This window comes from Aulonocara stuartgranti (assembly GCF_965226115.1).
Source record: "Aulonocara stuartgranti genome assembly, chromosome: 3".
Lineage (NCBI taxonomy): Eukaryota > Metazoa > Chordata > Actinopteri > Cichliformes > Cichlidae > Aulonocara > Aulonocara stuartgranti.
In genome coordinates, this window is record NC_138941.1 from 24,471,726 (window position 1) to 24,492,840 (window position 21,115).

General features: G+C 40.9%; 1 long non-coding RNA gene across 1 annotated transcript; it reads right to left on the reverse strand.

Annotated features, from left to right (window-relative positions):
* Nucleotides 1-7,008: 7,008 nt before the first annotated feature.
* Nucleotides 7,009-10,526, reverse strand: LOC309703884. The gene is made up of 3 exons (XR_014276068.1): nucleotides 10,493-10,526; nucleotides 9,959-10,038; nucleotides 7,009-7,556 (listed from the first exon to the last, which is right to left on the reverse strand). It is a non-coding gene; the product is annotated as an uncharacterized lncRNA (long non-coding RNA).
* Nucleotides 10,527-21,115: the final 10,589 nt, after the last annotated feature.

Genomic DNA, 21,115 nt, shown 5'->3' on the forward strand with positions numbered 1-21,115 from the left:
GTTTTTGAACAACTTCATATAAATCGCTGTAACTTTTGATAGAAGACTCAGACAAACATGTTTATGGCTTTATCTTATAGAACTCAATATCCCCGTGCTGGGCAAACAGGTTTTGCAGCCGTTTGAGCTAAGATTTTAAAATTATTCACATAATGAAAACCTATACTTTGTTTCAGGCGAGTTTCCCATTCAAATGCATGTAACAGTGAGAAACGCACTGTCTTGGCAAAATAAAGCGTTTTTCAACAACTTCATATAAATCGCTGTAACTTTTGATAGAAGACTCAGACAAACATGTTTATGGCTTTATCTTATAGAACTCAATATCCCCGTGCTGGGCAAACAGGTTTTGCAGCTGTTTGAGCTAAGATTTTAAAATTATTCACATAATGAAAACCTATACTTTGTTTCAGGCGAGTTTCCCATTCAAATGCATGTAACAGTGAGAAACACACTGTCTTGGCGAAAGAAAGCATTTTCGTACAACTTCATATAAATCGCTGTAACTTTTGATAGAAGACTCAGACAAACATGTTTATGGCTTTATCTTATAGAACTCAATATCCCCGTGCTGGGCAAACAGGTTTTGCAGCCATTTGAGCTAAGATTTTAAAATTATTCACATAATGAAAACCTATACTTTGTTTCAGGCGAGTTTCCCATTCAAATGCATGTAACAGTGAGAAACGCACTGTCTTGGCGAAATAAAGCGTTTTTGAACAACTTCATATAAATCGCTGTAACTTTTGATAGAAGACTCAGACAAACATGTTTATGGCTTTATCTTATAGAACTCAATATCCCCGTGCTGGGCAAACAGGTTTTGCAGCCGTTTGAGCTAAGATTTTAAAATTATTCACATAATGAAAACCTATACTTTGTTTCAGGCGAGTTTCCCATTCAAATGCATGTAACAGTGAGAAACACACTGTCTTGGCGAAATAAAGCATTTTCGTACAACTTCATATAAATCGCTGTAACTTTTGATAGAAGACTCGGATACACATGTTTATGGCTTTATCTTATAGAACTCAAGGTTCCCGTGCTGGGAAAACAGGTTTTGCAGCTGTTTGAGCTAAGATTTCCAAGTTATTCACATAATGAAAACCTATACTTTGTTTCGGTCGAGTTCCCCATTCAAATGCATGTAACAGTGAGAAACGCACTGTCTTGGCGAAAGAAAGCGTTTTTGTACAACTTCATATAAATAGCTGTAACTTTTGATAGAAGACTCAGACAAACATGTTTATGGCTTTATCTTATAGAACTCAATATCCCCGTGCTGGGCAAACAGGTTTTGCAGCCGTTTGAGCTAAGATTTTAAAATTATTCACATAATGAAAACCTATACTTTGTTTCAGGCGAGTTTCCCATTCAAATGCATGTAACAGTGAGAAACGCACTGTCTTGGCGAAATAAAGCGTTTTTGAACAACTTCATATAAATCGCTGTAACTTTTGATAGAAGACTCAGACAAACATGTTTATGGCTTTATCTTATGCCATTAATTAATTCTTCAATCTTAAATATGATCAACCTATCTCTAATAATCGGCTATGTACCACAGGCCTTCAAGCTGGCTGTAGTTAAACCTTTACTCAAAAAGCATCTCTAGACCCAGCAGTCTTAGCTAATTATAGGCCAATCTCCAACCTTCCTTTCATATCAAACATCCTTGAAAGAGTAGCTGTCAAACAGCTAACAGATCATCTGCAGAGGAATGGCTTATTTGAAGAGTTTCAGTCAGGTTTCAGAGCTCATCACAGCACAGAAACAGCTTTAGTGAAAGTTACAAATGATCTTCTTATGGCCTCTGACAGTGGACTCATCTCTGTGCTTGTCCTGCTAGACCTTAGTGCAGCATTCGATACTGTCGACCATAATATCCTATTAGAGCGATTAGAACATGCTGTAGGTATTACAGGTACTGCACTGCAGTGGTTTGTATCATATCTATCTAATAGACTCCAATTTGTACATGTAAATGGAGAGTCCTCTTCACACACTGAGGTTAATTATGGAGTTCCACAGGTTCAGTGCTAGGACCAATTCTGTTTACACTATACATGCACCCCCTAGGCAGCATCATTAAAAGATATAGCATACAATTTCACTGCCATGCAGATGACACCCAGCTCTATCTGTCCATGAAGCCAGATAACACACACCAATTAGTTAAACTGCAGGAATGTCTTAAAGACATAAAGACCTGGATGGCCGCTAACTTTCTGCTTCTTAATTCAGATAAAACTGAGGTTATTGTACTCGGCCCTGAAAAGCCTAGAAATATGGTATCTAACCAGATTCTTACTCTGGATGGCATTACCTTGGCCTCCAGTAACGCTGTGAGGAACCTTGGAGTAATTTTTGACCAGGATATGTCCTTCAACGCACGTATTAAACAAATATGTAAGACTGCGTTCTTCCATTTGCGCAACATCTCTAAAGTTAGAAATATCCTGTCTCAGAGTGACGCTGAAAAACTAGTTCATGCTTTTATTACTTCCAGGCTGGACTACTGTAATTCATTATTATCAGGATGTCCAAAAAACTCGCTGAAAAGCCTTCAGTTAATCCAAAATGCTGCAGCAAGAGTCCTGACAGGGACTAGAAAGAGAGAGCATATTTCTCCTGTTTTGACTTCCCTTCAAACCCAGAATTGAATTCAAAATCCTGCTCCTCACATACAAGGTCTTGAATAATCAGGCCCCATCTTATCTTAATGACCTTGTAGTACCATATCACCCCATTAGAGCACTTAGAGCACTGATCCTGAATCCTCCCGTAGTTATGTTGCGATAGACGTAGGCTGCCGGGGATTCCCACGATGCATTGAGTTTTTCCTTTCCAGTCACCTTTCTCACTCACTATGTATTAATACAGCGGTCCCCAACCCCCGGGCCTCGGTACCGGTCCATGAGTCGTTTGGTACCGGGCCACGAGAGTTGAGAGTTGAGGCTCAGGTGTGAAATGTATGGTTTTCAGGATTTTTATAGTTTTTTTAGCGTTATTTTGTTATCGTTTTTATCGTTAACTCGGTTTTCCTGGGTCTTTTCACGTGTGTTATGAATAAATCTTCTTTTTTACGGTACCGGTACTAGGCCAGTCCGTAAAAATATTGTCGGGCATGAACCGGTCCGTGGCGCTTAGGGACCGCTGTGTTAATAGACCTCTCTGCATTGAATCATATCTGTTATTAACCTCTGGCTCTCTTCCACAGCATGTCTTTTATCCTGTCTTCCTTCTCTCACCCCAACCGGTCGCAGCAGATGGCCCCGCCCCTCCCTGAGCCTGATTCTGCTGGAGGTTTCTTCCTGTTAAAAGGGAGTTTTTCCTTCCCACTGTCACCAAAGTGCTTGCTCATAGGGGGTCATATGATTGTTGGGTTTTTCTCTGTATCTATGAAGCCCCTTGAGGCGACTTTTGTTGTGATTTGGCGCTATATAAATAAAATTGAATTGAATTGAATTACGGACTAAACCTGGGACATTTGTGGCCCCAGTGCATGTGCCCTATCTGCCTTGTTGGTGTCCTTGATTTTTAAAAGTAAAATGTCTTATTATGCTATAAATAAAGCCAGAGAGTGAAATCTGTGCTACACACAGTGGGACACTGCCATAGACTGGTGACCTGTACAGGGTGTACCTTGCTCAGTCTGTGAAAGCTGCTCCAGCCCTTCATGACCCTGAATCAGATACACCATTAAAAAGGGGGTGGATGGATTGACAGGGGATCAGAGGTATGGTGGACTGTAACTAAATAATTAAATAGAAAAAAATTAACTGTAAAAATAAATCTGTTAGGGTGCCTGGGTTCGTTGACCCAAAATTTTGAGTTTTACATTATTATTGAACTTTGATTTTGCCATTATTTATCATTTCTAGTCTTTTGGTTTCTTAGAGTTCTGTCTTCTGGTTTCTGTCTCTGTGTTACATAGTTGTTCTGTCTCCCCCTGTCTGCTGTATCCCCTCGTCAAGTCCGCGTTGTCTGTGTTATGTTTCCTGTTTTACTTTGAAAGTCCATGTCTCATGTTAATGTATCTGGATTTGCTTCCCTTGTCTCGCTACCCTTATTTGTCCCAGCTGTGTTTCTCTGTTGTCTCCCATTCCCTGATGGCTCTCTCTGGGTATGTAAGCCCTGAGTTTTCTTTGGTCTTTGTCGCGATCTCCCTCATCCTATGCTGTGTGTTCTGTTTGGCTGCCTGTGTAAGTTTCTTTTGGTATTCTTGCTTTTGTTATATTTGTGTTTAGCGTTAAAGCTGTTTTAAGTTCACACTTTTACCTCCAAGTGTCTGCACATTGGGTCCACAGTTCCTGCCTGCACACAGCACATGACAAAATCATTGTGTAAAAACAAAACAAAATGCTGTCTTCTTTATTGACCATTTACCGTCAAACACATTTCAACTATAAGCTTTCATCAGTGCAAACCAAAGCCACATCCCCAGATATAGAACCATGGGAGGTTTAAACACTAATTAGTGTGAATGCTTGAAAAGTTAAATCAGAAGAGCAGGCTGTCTTTACACTGTCACCACGTCCATATAATAAACTCCACAGGCATGAAAAATGAGAATTCAGTAGACATGACATATGTGAGTGAAGTTGCCCCCCCACCTTCTTCAAATCCAACAAAAGTGGTATCAAACGTTTGTGCTGGTTTGTGCTGCAAAAATTTACATTTCTGCTGCTATCATTTTAAAGAAATCCATACAAATTTCTGGAGGTCATCAGAGGTCAACCAGCCCCCCCACATTAATGGAATCAAACAAAACTGGTGTCAATCAACTGTGCTACGTTTGTGCTGGTTTGTGCTGCCTCTGTTTTAAAGATATTAATGAAAATGTAAAGGTCAAAAGGTCAACCAGCCCCCCCACATTAATGGAATCAAACAAAACTGGTGTCAATCAACTGTGCTACGTTTGTGCTGGTTTGTGCTGCCTCTGTTTTAAAGATATTAATGAAAATGTAAAGGTCAAAAGGTCAACCAGCCCCCCCACATTAATGGAATCAAACAAAACTGGTGTCAATCAACTGTGCTACGTTTGTGCTGCCTCTGTTTTAAAGATATTAATGAAAATGTAAAGGTCAAAAGGTCAACCAGCCCCCCCACATTAATGGAATCAAACAAAACTGGTGTCAATCAACTGTGCTACGTTTGTGCTGGTTTGTGCTGCCTCTGTTTTAAAGATATTAATGAAAATGCAAACGTCAAAAGGTCAACCAGCCCCCCCACATAACCCAAATCAAACAAAAGTTGATGTCACAGGTTTGTGCTGCAAAAAATTTTGTTTGTGCTGCTATCATTTTAAAGAAATCCATACACATTTCTGGAGGTCATCAGAGGTCAACCAGCCCCCCCACATTAATGGAATCAAACAAAACTGGTGTCAATCAACTGTGCTACGTTTGTGCTGGTTTGTGCTGCCTCTGTTTTAAAGATATTAATGAAAATGTAAAGGTCAAAAGGTCAACCAGCCCCCCCCACATTAATGGGATCGAATAAAATTGATGTCAAACGTTTGTGCTGGTTTGTGCTGCTAAAATTGTTGTTTGTGCTGCCTCTGTTTTAAAGATATTAATGAAAATGTAAAGGTCAAAATGTCAACCAGCCCCCCCACATTAATGGGATCGAACAAAATTGATGTCAAACGTTTGTGCTGGTTTGTGCTGCTAAAATTGTTGTTTGTGCTGCTATCATTTTAAAGACATTCAAGAAAATTTGTAGAGGTCATCAGAGGTCAACCAGCCCCCCCACATTAATGGAATCAAACAAAACTGGTGTCAATCAACTGTGCTACGTTTGTGCTGGTTTGTGCTGCAAAAATTTACGTTTGTGCTGCTATCATTTTAAAGAAATCCATACAAATTTCTGGAGGTCATCAGAGGTCAACCAGCCCCCCCACATTAATGGAATCAAATAAAACTGGTGTCAATCAACTGTGCTACGTTTGTGCTGGTTTGTGCTGCCTCTGTTTTAAAGATATTAATGAAAATGTAAAGGTCAACCAGCCCCCCCACATTAATGGAATCAAACAAAACTGGTGTCAATCAACTGTGTTACATTTGTGCTGGTTTGTGCTGCCTCTGTTTTAAAGATATTAATGAAAATGTAAAGGTCAAAAGGTCAACCAGCCCCCCCACAGTAATGGAATCGAATAAAAGCCTTCAGTTTTCAGGCCCCTCTTCTGTGGAACCAGCTTCCAGTTTGGATTCAGGAGACGGACACTATCTCTACTTTCAAGATTAGGCTTCAAACTTTCCTTTTTGCTAAAGCATATAGTTAGGGCTGGACCAGGTGACCCTGAATCCTCTCTTCGTTATGCTTCAATAGATGTAGGCTGCCGGGGGATTCCCATGATGCATTGAGTTTTTCCTTTCCAGTCACCTTTCTCACTCACTATGTGTTAACAGACCTCTCTGCATTGAATTATATCTGTTATTAACCTCTGGCTCTCTTCCACAGCATGTCTTTTATCCTGTCTTCCTTCTCTCACCCCAACCGGTCGCAGCAGATGGCCGCCCCTCCCTGAGCCTGGTTCTGCTGGAGGTTTCTTCCTGTTAAAAGGGAGTTTTTCCTTCCCACTGTCGCCAAAGTGCTTGCTCATAGGGGGTCATATGATTGTTGGGTTTTTCTCTGTATCTATGAAGCGCCTTGAGGCGACTTATGTTGTGATTTGGCGCTATATAAATAAAATTGAATTGAATTGAATGTTTCATTAGAGTGGATGTGGCACACTTAATCAAAATGATTTGCCAGTGGGACTGTTTGAGGAAAAAAGCCTCATCGGGTGAGGGATTTCTACGTGCGATCAATGGCACAACTTGTCAAGTCCCAATCCTTGGAAGAAGCAGAGGTCCTAATACGCAGCATTGCTATTGTGGCATTAAGTGAGACAGAAGGCTGTGACAGTTTTGGAAACCTCATTATGTCAGAAGTGTCCAAATCAAATCTGAAAAGAAAAATTTCAGATGAGACTATGTCTGTTTCTGATGACAAGGAAGAAGAAGACATTAGATTGGATCCATGCACAGAAATAAACACCGACTTAAGGCAGTGGGTGGCAGATATTTGTGAGGGGAGCAGGTGCCATGCTGAAGATCATGGTGATCGAGACAATATGCACTATCTACCTGAGCTCGTCCCACACCTAATTAGATTGGGAGGATACCTACCACTCTGGACTGGAGAAATGGTTCCCCTATTTCAGAGCAAAAAACTCACTGCAACTTTAGCTAATGTTGAAGCAGAGTTCAAGAACATTAAACATGGTCTGTTCAAGCATGAAAATCTCCCTATAAGGATAGATAAATTCATTGCACGTCATCTTGGTTTTATTGAAGGGAACATGCGGATCTCTTCTGCAAAACAAATACGAAAAGAAGCAGAGGTTGCCAGACAGGATGGTACAGTGAAGCGTCAGTATCCACACAAAGCCTTTGTGGAGCAGGAAGTGGATGATAACCCCTCTCAGGAGCCCAAAATTGACACAGACATAGACATACAGGAAGGGCACGAAGTACTGCAGTGCGTTTCACGTTGATATCAGGCGCCTCCTAAAAAGGGAAAAGAAAAGTTCATTTAAGGCAAAGTTTTCAGGTGTCATTCTTTGGGGAGAATACATGTTTATGAAACTGCATGACATCAGACTCTACCAAATTTTGGAGACTTTTCTTTTAAGATACAACCTTTCTGTCTCTTGTGACAGAGAGTCTGTTTCTTAATCATTTGACAAAAACCCTACACAGTATTTTAAAATAGTGTTCTCCAGATCAGAGCTGTAATCTATATAGAACATGGGGTTCAAAGCAAGGAAAAATTATGTGTTTATCAGTGAAACCTTTAATTTGTGTTAATTTTATCATTATCAATATATGAAATCTTCACCTTAAGGGACTTAATGAATGGTTTCTTCTAAAAATTAGAAATGATTGAGTCATTTCACATCATATGAAAATATTAATTTTTAATACAAATTTGGCCCTACAAAAATGGAAACTCAGTAACAAAGATAATGGAGATTCTCTAAACACGAGCAAATATCACAGTAAAATTGTTGATTGTGATTTACACATTGGATGTATCCTCAGTGATTTGGTACAATTATACAACATTTTATAAGAACTGAACAACTGATGAAACTAATTATAGGCCAATCTCCAACCTTCCTTTCATATCAAAAATCCTTGAAAGAGGATTTTTGTTAGCTGTTTGATCTGTTTGATCTGTTAGTCAAACAGCTAACAGATCATCTGCAGAGGAATGGTTTATTTGAAGAGTTTCAGTCAGGTTTCAGAGCTCATCACGGCACAGAAACAGCTTTAGTGAAAGTTACAAATGATCTTCTTATGGCCTCTGACAGTGGACTCATCTCTGTGCTTGTCCTGCTAGACCTTAGTGCAGCATTCGATACTGTTGACCATAATATCCTATTAGAGCGATTAGAACATGCTGTAGGTATTACAGGTACTGCACTGCAGTGGTTTGTATCATATCTATCTAATAGACTCCAATTTGTTCATGTAAATGGAGAGTCCTCTTCACACACTGAGGTTAATTATGGAGTTCCACAGGGTTCAGTGCTAGGACCAATTCTGTTTACATTATACATGCTTCCCTTAGGCAGCATCATTAGAAGACATAGCATACATTTTCACTGCTATGCAGATGACACCCAGCTCTATCTGTCCATGAAGCCAGATAACACACACCAATTAGTTAAACTGCAGGAATGTCTTAAAGACATAAAGACCTGGATGGCCGCTAACTTTCTGCTTCTTAATTCAGATAAAACTGGCCTTCAGTAACGCGGTGAGGAACCTTGGAGTCATTTTTGACCAGGACATGTCCTTCAACGCACGTATTAAACAAATATGTAAGACTGCGTTCTTCCATTTGCGCAATATCTCTAAAATTAGAAATATCCTGTCTCAGAGTGACGCTGAAAAACTAGTTCACGCATTTATTACTTCCAGGCTGGACTACTGTAATTCATTATTATCAGGATGTCCAAAAAACTCCCTGAAAAGCCTTCAGCTAATCCAAAATGCTGCAGCAAGAGTACTGACAGGGACTAGAAAGAGAGAGCATATTTCTCCTGTTTTGGCTTCCCTTCATTGGCTTCCTGTTAAATCCAGAATTGAATTCAAAATCCTGCTCCTCACATACAAGGTCTTAAATAATCAGGCCCCATCTTATCTTAATGACTTTGTAGTACCATATCACCCCATTAGAGCACTTCGCTCTCGCTCTGCAGGCCTACTTGTTGTTCCTAGAGTATTTAAAAGTAGAATGGGAGGGAGAGCCTTCAGTTTTCAGGCCCCTCTTCTGTGGAACCAGCTTCCAGTTTGGATTCAGGAGACGGACACTATCTCTACTTTCAAGATTAGGCTTAAAACTTTCCTTTTTGCTAAAGCATATAGTTAGGGCTGGACCAGGTGACCCTGAATCCTCCCTTAGTTATGCTGCAATAGACATAGGCTGCCGGGGGATTCCCATGATGCATTGAGTTTTTCCTTTCCAGTCACCTTTCTCACTCACTATGTGTTAACAGACCTCTCTGCATTGAATTATATCTGTTATTAACCTCTGTCTCTCTTCCACAGCATGTCTTTTATCCTGTCTTCCTTCTCTCACCCCAACCGGTCGCAGCAGATGGCCCCGCCACTCCCTGAGCCTGGTTCTGCCGGAGGTTTCTTCCTGTTAAAAGGGAGTTTTTCCTTCCCACTGTCGCCAAAATGCTTGCTCATAGGGGGTCATATGATTGTTGGGTTTTTCTCTGTATCTATGAAGCGCCTTGAGGCGACTTATGTTGTGATTTGGCGCTATATAAATAAAATTGAATTGAATTGGGTCCAACTCCTGCCTGCCGCACAGCGATTCATGACACGGGTCTTTTAACCTAAAAATGTTTTAATGGCCATGAAGAAAGGACTCTTCAATAGATTTTTCAACTCACCTGTGTTTACTGTCTCCACCTGAAATTAATTGCAGTCTGAATTTTTTTTTTCTTCTGTCCTTTTGTCTTCGGTCTTCAGCCTTGGAAGGAAAAAATAAAAATATTGAAAACCTTATTAGCACACTAAATATACAAAACCTTGCTATATTTCAATTGTTTTAGATTGAAGTTGCCACTGCTAGCTAAGTCAGTTTTGAATCATGCTAATGAGAAGAAGAAAAAAAAACCTGCCGAACAATTAGGCTGCTGTTGTAAAAACGCCAACTTTCTTGTGTTGGCAAGTGGTCGTTAAAATGTCATTAAGACCCTTTCTTTTTATGTAATTCTTAGTAAAACTGTTTTAATCGGTTAAAACTGACGACATAATCTATGTTTGAAAAACAGCGCGAACAACAGCGAACCACTATTCACCACCTGGGTCTGTGCTTTTTAACACAACAGCGCATTCGAAATCGAAGTTCTTGCCTGCAACATATTAATATACTTGCTTTTTTACGGAAAAAATAAACATAACGAAGGTTCCGTTTTACTTACAAGTTTCTCCAAATGTGCTCTCCAGTCGCTCGAGAAGGGCAGCCATATTGAACAGAATTTTTTGTCAACGTCGTTCAGGTTAGAGAGAAAACGTCATGACGTAGTTGACATACACATGCGGAGCTCGGAAAAAAAACATTTACTCAAAAATCATAATTAAGAAAGCAGTATTTACTCTTAACTTCTAAGCCATGTACAATTATAACTGTTTGAATCGTTAACAGAACAAAAGTTTTAAGTTCTTTCAACTTTGAGGAATTTCAATTGTTATATCCACAAACTTTATAAGTCAGGTAGACTGTTGGGGTTTACAGTGCAGTAAAACTTGGCAAAGGACAATACTGTGTCATGAACACCTGTGCCTTTGATGCCTTCTGTCAAAGTCTGTGCTGCGCTTACTGTGACAGTCGTACTGCTCAAAACATGTTGAATAGTTCAGAGGAGAACAAAGTATTCCAGCTTGTGAAATCCCTTGCTACAAAGGGTGTCACTCAACATGCCTATTCATTGAGGGCAGAGGTGCTGAGCTCAATATTCTGCCCTGTTCAGTTGAAGACTGGTGTTCATCGTGTTGATGCACAGTGCCATGTGTCCACAGTAATTCAAAAAACAATGACGGAAAATCCAAGTGTTCACTTCACAAGACAGTGTTCCTCCCAGTACTGCAAACTTTACACACCAAACACAAGGCAAATACCTTTTGTTTCCATTGATCTGTCAGTCCTCTCAGCTTCTGGCATAGCTCACCTTCAGTCTGCTGTTGAACAAGGGCTCAACCTTCCAGCATCGCCATGCCTAAGACCAATCGAAAGTCCTGATGCATCTCCAACAGCATTTAAAACAGATTCATCAGGAAAGCAACTTTGCACAGGGACTGTTTGTCACAGTTTCACCCTGAGAGAGCTTGTATGGATTGACACAGACCTTGGAAAATGCTCTACAGAAACTCTGGAGCACAGTTTTCACAGTCCAAAAAGGTTTTTGCTTACTGAATTCCCATCCACTCTGCTACTTCAAGGAGAGAAATTCACACTGAAAGCAGTCATTACATTTCAGGAGGGCCCAACACCAGAAACACTCGGGCATTATATGACATTCTGTAACAGGACCCCGTACATCTGGGAGATGTATGATGACCTAAGAAAGGATGTAACCATAGCATCTGAAAACACCAGCGTATGTCCGCACACTGTGCTCTACACAAAGGAATGATGGCAAGATCTCATGAAAGAAAGTCCTTTTCTAGTTTGTGAGTTAGATGATGGAAATAGCTGTTATTTTTCAGTTATTGTATTAGACTTGTGAGGCTCAGACAGTTCAATGTATTTACCTTTTCTAACAGGAAACATATATACTACATTGTTCTCGTAGTTTTGTATTTTGTTACCAGCAAATAAAGTTTTTTCTCTAACCGAATGCATTAATTATTTTAAATGCTATATTTAACCTAGTTTTTAAATAAGTTATTGCAGTTTGATTACTAGGTTTAAGAGTGTGATCATAAGAAAAAAATATCCAATGCTGGTTAATATCTCTCAATTTCTTTACGGTAAAGAAAGTGGCTGGTTGAGCTTTAGAAACTTTTGGTAATATCTTTAAAATGAAAGCGGCACAAACGACAATTTTAGCAGCACAAACCAGCACAAACGTAGCACAAACGTTTGACACCAGTTTTGTTTGATTCCATTACTGTGGGGGGGCTGGTTGACCTCTGATGACCTCTAGAAATTTTTATCAATATCTTTAAAATGAAAGCGGCACAAACGACAATTTTAGCAGCACAAACCAGCACAAATGTAGCACAAACATTTGACATCAATTTTGTTCGATTCCATTAATGTGGGGGGGCTGGTTGACCTTTTGACCTTTACATTTTCATTAATATCTTTAAAATGAAAGCGGCACAAACGACAATTTTAGCAGCACAAACGTAGCACAAACGTTTGATACCACTTTTGTTGGATTTGGGTAATGTTGGGGGGCTGGTTGACCTCTGATGACCTCTAGAAATTTTGATTAATATCTTTAAAATGATAGTAGCACAAATGAAAATTTTTGCAGCACAAACCAGCACAAACGTAGCACAAACGTTTGATACCACTTTTGTTGGATTTGAAGAAGGTGGGGGGGCCAACTTCACTCACATGACTTTTCTGTTCATTTTAAGCAGCAGAAGTGAGGCGCATGTCTGTGTGCGTGTGTATGGAGCCATTGGGTGCAGTCACTATAGCAACCAGGCTCACACCTGCCTGCTTAACTAGCTCTGTCTCTCACTCTGCCAAGATTCATCTTAAACACTTCTCTTTCAACTGCTGCTGTGTCCTCAGTGTTTGCTCTACAGGTATGATTTTACCCTCAAAACGTTGCCATCGTTGTTCTCTTTCCAACACCTTGTCTTTCAAAGCTCAGACATTTAAAAATTTTAAACTGTGTGGATCCAAGTGGAGGGATCACATTTTAGTCATTCAGTGACTCAAAGAATATGAACTTTTAATATTCATTCAGAGATTTTCTGACTCTAAATTTTCTTTTCTCATTTCTAAGGTTTTTCTAATTTACAATTAAAACATTTTCAGCTTTTTTCCAACTTCTTCTTCTGTGTAAACGTCAGCTTTTAGCACTTCAGCACTTTTGTTTTCAGATTAAATTCTTTTTCTTTTTATCTCATTCAAACTTTTTAACTTAAAATTCAGCAATTAATTCATTTCAATGCATACATTCAGATTCAAGCATTCACACTGCAGTTTCTTCAGAAAATGCACTTTCTAGTTGACAACTAGAATACATACTTACATCATGTATGGACCAATGAAGAGGAAGCCATGAATCAAGCCAAAGTTAGAAACTTAAGAAAACCTTTTTTTTTTCCTTTTCTTTTTTTTACCAATGTTTGTAATTAGGGTGTAGATAGGTACACAAAGCTACATCATCTGGGGCTGGAAAAGAAAAGCAGCACTGAGGTGCTGAAAGATGCAGGTCCAATAGTGGCCACTTGAGGCTGGGAATCATGGGTGTCCCATGTTAAAATGTCCAACTTTAAACATGGATAGTTTCTGTCTATGATAACTGAACTCTTTCTCAGAACTAAACTGCTTCAGTTTTGCTGAGGCTTAAAGTTTGGGTGCATGTCCTCTTTGATGAACTCTTTGGCTTCCACTAATACACTGTGGCTGAACTGAACTGTGTTTGTGCTCATGGTGCCTTTTGGAGTATTTTTTTTTTATGACAAATAGTCTGGCCTGCTAACTGCTACAAACCATCCACAAACTATCTACTTCAGTTTTGCTGAGTAAAATGCTAGTATTTTATTCATCTGTTTCTTTGCTTTAAAAGAGTCTTCACGTGACATCAGAGCTACTGGGACATGCACACATGAAAGTCAAAACAGTAGTGCAGTCCTTTGCTCTCCAGCCATCTTATGAACGTCTTTGAGTTTAGCCAAAATGCCGGATAGCTGCTGCCTTTTCGTGTTTCTTTACAGCGCCCAGAAGGGCGTAGAATATGGCACCAACATGTGAACACACCCCTCCTGACCCTGCCTTACAGGTCAAATCACGCCAATCCCTGCATTTCCACAGTAACCTAGTCTGTCAATGGAGGCTCATTTAAACTGTAGGACTGATTCACTGTAAAATTCCAAGTCAACAAAATATAAGATTTACACGTGATCATTCATTTCAGCAAACAACAATTTCTTGTTCTTCACCTCTCTGATGACAACCATATTTACCCATCCAGATCGAAAATGCACGTAGATGTCCGTACTTTGAAAGCTTTGATCTTGGTACCAGTGTAAGGTGATCGAGCCATATAAGACGCCACCAAACTGGAGCTCTAGGAGAGACATTGATTTAATTTAAAAGTAGATAAAGCTGCCAGTGAAAAGTATGGCTCACAAGTCCCAAAATCCATAGTTTCTCTGAATGCAGCTTGCTAACGTTAGCCTAGATTTGTGACTCCAAAAATCCAACATGGATTAACCTTATGCACTCCAACATTATGCACACTTAACATTATGCACTCCATACTGTACAGTAACGCCACTGTTTTGCACATGTCTCACTCTGTATATTTTATTTTATTTATTTTATATATTCTATTCATTGTTTACTCTATTTAATTTGTAAAATATGTGTACACACACACACACACACACACACACGTAGAAAAATATTTAGTATACACATCCAGAAATGCATATACTATTATATATTGTACATATATTTATTAGTTTAAGATGTAGCCATTCTTGTATTTTGCTTGTTTACATTATTGTATTTTGCACAACTCTGTTGCTTGTGAAGCTCGCACACAAGAATTTCACTCACATGTGCTGTACCAATGTACCTGCACATGTGATGTGACAATAAAAGTGATTTGATTTGATTTGATTTGACATGGTGGCCATGTTGTTTTCTTTGCAGGGTCCTGAAATCAGTGTGAGATGTCCATGTGACTACAAACACATCATAGTCTATGAATGATAGAAAATAAAATCTAAACCATAGCAACATGACATTACACCTGTGATATCTTTAGCATTGAAGGTGTCTTTATTTGGTATTCAGTAAATGTATCTCCTCATCTTTGTTAATGCTAAAAAAATTTTAACTACCATTTGTTGTTACCATGGCAATGATTCCCTTCAATAAAGATTGTTGTTGTTGTTGTTGTTGTTGGCATCATCCAGCACCACAGGCCCTGGTGTGCTGATGATGGCCTGACAGGAAGCACTGTCCCTGATGTAAAGTATATGGCCTCAGCCAACAACAGTGGCCCTGCTGAAATGTGGATGGTATCATCGAGTAGCACAGGCCCTGGTGTAATGTGGATGGAATCATCCAACAGTACAGTCCCTGGTGTGGTGAAGATCGCCTTACAGGAAGCACTGTCCCTGATGTAAAGTGTATGACCTCAGCCAACCACAATGGCCCTGGTGAAATGTGGATGGTATTGGCCAGCACAACAGGCCATTTTGTAATGTGAATGTCCTCACCAGTAGACCAGGCCCTTGTGTACTGTGGATCGCATCAGCCAGCAACACAAGCCCTGGTGAAATGTGGATGGTATCAACGAGCAGCACAGGCCCTGGTATAATGTGGATGGCCTCATCCAGCAACACCACAGGCCCTGGTGAAATGTGGTTGTTTTCGGCCAGCAACACAGGCCTTTGGGTAATTTGGATGGCTAGCAGCACAGGCCCTGGTCTGGTGAAGATGGCCTCACAGGAATCAAATCAAATCAAATCAAATCACTTTTATTGTCACATCACATGTGCAGGCACACTGGCACAGCACATGCGAGTGAAATTCTTGTGTGCGAGCCCCACAAGCAACAGAGATGTGCAAACACAACAACACAAACGAGCAAAATACAAGAATGGCCAACCTGAAACTAATAAATATATGTACAATATATAATAGTGTATGCATTTCTGGATGTGTATACTAAATATTTTCCTACGTGTGTGTGTGTGTGTGTGTGTGTGTGTGTGTGTGTGTATACACATTTTTACAAATTAAATAGTAAAAAAAAAAATAAAAAAATAATAATAATAATAAAATATATAAAATATACAGAGTTGAATATGTGCAAAACAAGTGGCATTTATATACAGTGTGGAGTGCATAATGTTGAAGTTCCAGTAGTGAAGCTGAGGTGTCTATGACGTGTTCAGCAGTCTGATGGCCTGATGGAAAAAGCTGTCTCTCAGTCTGCTGGTACGGGACCGGATGCTGCAGAACCTCCTTCCTGATGGAAGCAGTCTGAACAGTTTATGGCTGGGGTGACTGGAGTCCTTGATGATCCTCCCCGCTTTCCTCAGGCAGCGCTTCCTGTAGATGTCTTGGAGGGAGGGAAGCTCACCTCCAATTATCCGTTCAGAGCACCGCACTACTCGCTGGAGAGCTTTGCAGTTGTAGGCGGTGCTGTTGCCATACCAGGTGGTGATGCATCCAGTGAGGATGCTCTCAATGGCACAGTGATAGAAGGTCCTGAGGATGCGGGGGCTCATGCCGAATCTTTTCAGTCTCCTGAGAAAGAAGAGGCGCTGCTGCGCCTTCTTCACTGTTTTGTTTGTGTGTACTGACCACGTAAGATCCTCAGCCAGATGTACTCCAAGGAACCGGAAGCTGCTCACTCTCTCCACAGCAGCGCCGTTGATGGTGATGGGGGTGTGTACTTCTCTGCACCTCCGGAAGTCCACTATCAACTCCTTTGTCTTTGCGACGTTGAGGGTGAGATGGTTGTCTTGACACCAGTGGGTCAGGGCGCTGACCTCCTCCCTGTAAGCCGTCTCATCACCGTTGGTGATAAGACCCACCACTGTAGTGTCGTCCGCAAACTTCACAATGATGTTGGAGCTGTTAGTGGCTGTGCAGTCGTAGGTGTAGAGTGAGTACAGGAGAGGGCTCAGTACACACCCCTGTGGAGCACCAGTGTTCAGTGTGATGGGGGATGAGGTGATGCTGCCCAGTCTGACCACCTGGCGTCTGTCAGACAGGAAGCTAAGGATCCAGCTGCAGAGGGAGCTGCTCAGTCCTAGATCCTGGCCCTGGTGTATTTTCGATGTCATCAGCAAGCAGCACAGACCCTGGTCTAGTGAAGATGGCCTCACAGAAATCACTGGCCCTGGTCTATTGTGGATGGCATCAGCCATCAACACAGGCCCTCGTGAAATATAGGTGGCCTCAGGCAGCAACACAGTCCCTGGTCTAATGTTAATGTCCTCAGCCAACACCATTGGCCCTGGTGTAATGTGGATGGTATTGGCTAGCACCACAGGCCCTTGTATAACGTGAATGGCCTCATCCAAAAACACTGGCCCTGGTGAAATGTGGATGGTATCGGCCAGCACCACAGGCCCTGGTGTAATGTGAATGTCCTCAGCCAGTAGCACAGGCCCTGGTGTAATGTGGATGGCCTCAACTAACAACTCTGTCGCTGGTGAACTATGGATGGTATTGGTCAGCACCACACACCCTGGTGAAATGTGCATGATATCGGTCAGCACCACAGGCCCAGGTGTAATGTGGATGGCATCAATGAGCAGCAGAGGCCCTGTTGTGGTGAAGATGGCCTCACAGGAAGCACTGTCCCTTGTGTAATGTGTATGGCCTCAGCCAACAACAGTGGCCCTGGTGAAATGTGGATTATATTGGCCACTACCACAGGCCCTGGTGTAATGTGAATATCCTCAGCCAGTAGTAAAGGCCCTTGTGTTTTGTGGAACGCATCAGCCAGCAACACAATCCCTGGTGAAATGTTGATGGCCTAATCCAGCAATACAGGCCCTGGTTTGGTGATGATTGCCACACAAGAAGAACTGTACCTGGTGTAATGAGGATGGCCTCATCCAACAGTACAGGCCCTAGTGTTGTGAAGATGGCCTCACAGGAAGCACAGGCCATGGTGTAATGTGGATGGCCTCAGACAGCAGCCAGGCCCTGGTGAAATGTAGATGGCCACAGCCGGCAACATGCGTTCTGGTGAAATGTAGTCTGCCTCAGCCAGTAGCACAGGCCCTGTTGTGGTGAAGATGGTCTCACAGGAAGCACTGTCCCTGGTGTAATGTATATTTCCTCAGGCAACAACACTGGCCCTGGTGAAATGTGGATGGTATTGGCCAACACCACAGGCCCTGGCGTAATGTGAATGTCCTCAGCCAACACCACTGGCCAAGGTTTAATGGGGATGGTATCAGCCAGTAGCACAGGCCCTTGTGTATTGTGGATCGCATCAGCCAGCAACAGCAAGCCCTCGTGAAATATAGGTGGCCTCAGACAGCAGCGCAGGCCCTGCTGTCATGAAGTGGGCCTCAGAGGGAGCACTAGCTGTGGTATAATGTGGATGGCCACATTCAGTAGCACAGGCCCTGTTGTAATGTGGATGGCCTTATCTACCAACACTGTCCCAGGTGAAATGTGGATGGTAATGGCCAGCACCACAGACCTTGGTGTAATGTGGATGGCCTTAGCCAACACCAATGGCCCTGGTGAAATGTGGATGACATCGGCAAGGACCAATGGCCCTGATGTAATGTGGATGGTTTCAGCCAACAGCACAGTCCCTGGTGTGGTGAAGATGGCCTCACAGGAAGCACTGTCCCTGATGTAATGTGGATGGCCTCAGCAAACAACACTGGCCCTGGTGAAATGTGGATGGTATTAGCCAGCACCAAGGGCCCTGGTGTAATGTGAATGTCCTCAGCCAGTAGCACAGGCCCTTGTGTATTGTGGATCGCATCAGCCAGCAACACAAGCCCTGGTGAAATGCCAAGCTTGCTGTAACTTTTGATAGAAGACTCAGACACACATGTTTATGGCTTTATCGTATAGAACTCAATGTCCCCGTGCTGGGCAAACAGGTTTTGCAGCTGTGTGAGCTAAGATTTTAAAATTATTCACATAATGAAAACCTATACTTTGTTTCAGGCGAGTTTCCCATTCAAATGCATGTAACAGTGAGAAATGCATAAGATAAAGCCATAAACATGTTTGTCTGAGTCTTCCATCAAAAGTTACAGCGATTTATATAAAGTTGTTCAAAAACGCTTTATTTCGCCAAGACAGTGCGTTTCTCACTGTTACATGCATTTGAATGGGAAACTCGCCTGAAACAAAGTATAGGTTTTCATTATGTGAATAATTTTAAAATCTTAGCTCAAACGGCTGCAAAACCTGTTTGCCCAGCACGGAGATATTGAGTTTTATAAGATAAAGCCATAAACATGTTTGTCTGAGACCTCTATCAAAAGTTACAGCGATTTATATGAAGTTGTTCAAAAACGCTTTATTTCGCCAAGACAGTGTGTTTCTCACTGTTACATGCATTTGAATGGGAAACTCGCCTGAAACAAAGTATAGGTTTTCATTATGTGAATAATTTTAAAATCTTAGCTCAAACGGCTGCAAAACCTCTTTCTTTCACCAAGACAATGCGTTTCTCACTGTTACATGCATTTGAATGGGAAACTCGCCCCAGACAAAGTATAGGTTTTCATTATGTGAATAATTTTAAAATCTTAGCTCAAATGGCTTCAAAACCTGTTTGCCCAGCACGGAGATATTGAGTTTTATAAGATAAAGCCATAAACATGTTTGTCTGAGACCTCTATCAAAAGTTACAGCGATTTATATGAAGTTGTTCAAAAACGCTTTCTTTCGCCAAGACAGTGTGTTTCTCACTGTTACATGCATTTGAATGGGAAACTCGCCTCAGACAAAGTATAGGTTTTCATTATGTGAATAATTTTAAAATCTTAGCTCAAACGGCTGCAAAACCTGTTTGCCCAGCACGGGGATATTGAGTTCTATAAGATAAAGCCATAAACATGTGTGTCTGAGTCTTCTATCAAAAGTTACAGCGATTTATATGAAGTTGTTCAAAACCTCTTTCTTTCGCCAAGACAATGCGTTTCTCACTGTTACATGCATTTGAATGGGAAACTCGCCTGAAACAAAGTATAGGTTTTCATTATGTGAATAATTTTAAAATCGTAGCTCAAACGGCTGCAAAACCTCTTTCTTTCGCCAAGACAATGCGTTTCTCACTGTTACATGCATTTGAATGGGAAACTCGCCCGAGACAAAGTATAGGTTTTCATTATGTGAATAATTTTAAAATCTTAGCTCAAACGGCTGCAAAACCTGTTTGCCCAGCACGGAGATATTGAGTTTTATAAGATAAAGCCATAAACATGTTTGTCTGAGACCTCTATCAAAAGTTACAGCGATTTATATGAAGTTGTTCAAAAACGCTTTCTTTCGCCAAGACAGTGTGTTTCTTACTGTTACATGCATTTGAATGGGAAACTCGCCCGAGACAAAGTATAGGTTTTCATTATGTGAATAATTTTAAAATCTTAGCTCAAACGGCTGCAAAACCTCTTTCTTTCGCCAAGACAATGCGTTTCTCACGGTTACATGCATTTGAATGGGAAACTCGCCCGAGACAAAGTATAGGTTTTCATTATGTGAATAATTTTAAAATCCTAGCTCAAACGGCTGCAAAACCTGTTTGCCCAGCACGGAGATATTGAGTTTTATAAGATAAAGCCATAAACATGTTTGTCTGAGTCTTCTATCAAAAGTTACAGCGATTTATATGAAGTTGTACGAAAATGCTTTCTTTCGCCAAGACAATGCGTTTCTCACTGTTACATGCATTTGAATGGGAAACTCGCCTCAGACAAAGTATAGGTTTTCATTATGTGAATAATTTTAAAATCTTAGCTCAAACGGCTGCAAAACATGTTTGCCCAGCACGGAGATATTGAGTTTTATAAGATAAAGCCATGAGTCTTCTATCAAAAGTTACAGCGATTTATATGAAGTTGTTCAAAGACGCTTTATTTCGCCAATACAATGCGTTTCTCACTGTTACATGCATTTGAATGGGGAACTCGACCGAGACAAAGTATAGGTTTTCATTATGTGAATAATTTTAAAATCTTAGCTCAAACGGCTGCAAAACCTGTTTGCCCAGCACGGAGATATTGAGTTTTATAAGATAAAGCCATAAACATGTGTGTCTGAGTCTTCTATCAAAAGTTACAGCGATTTATATGAAGTTGTTCAAAAACGCTTTCTTTCGCCAAGACAATGCGTTTCTCACTGTTACATG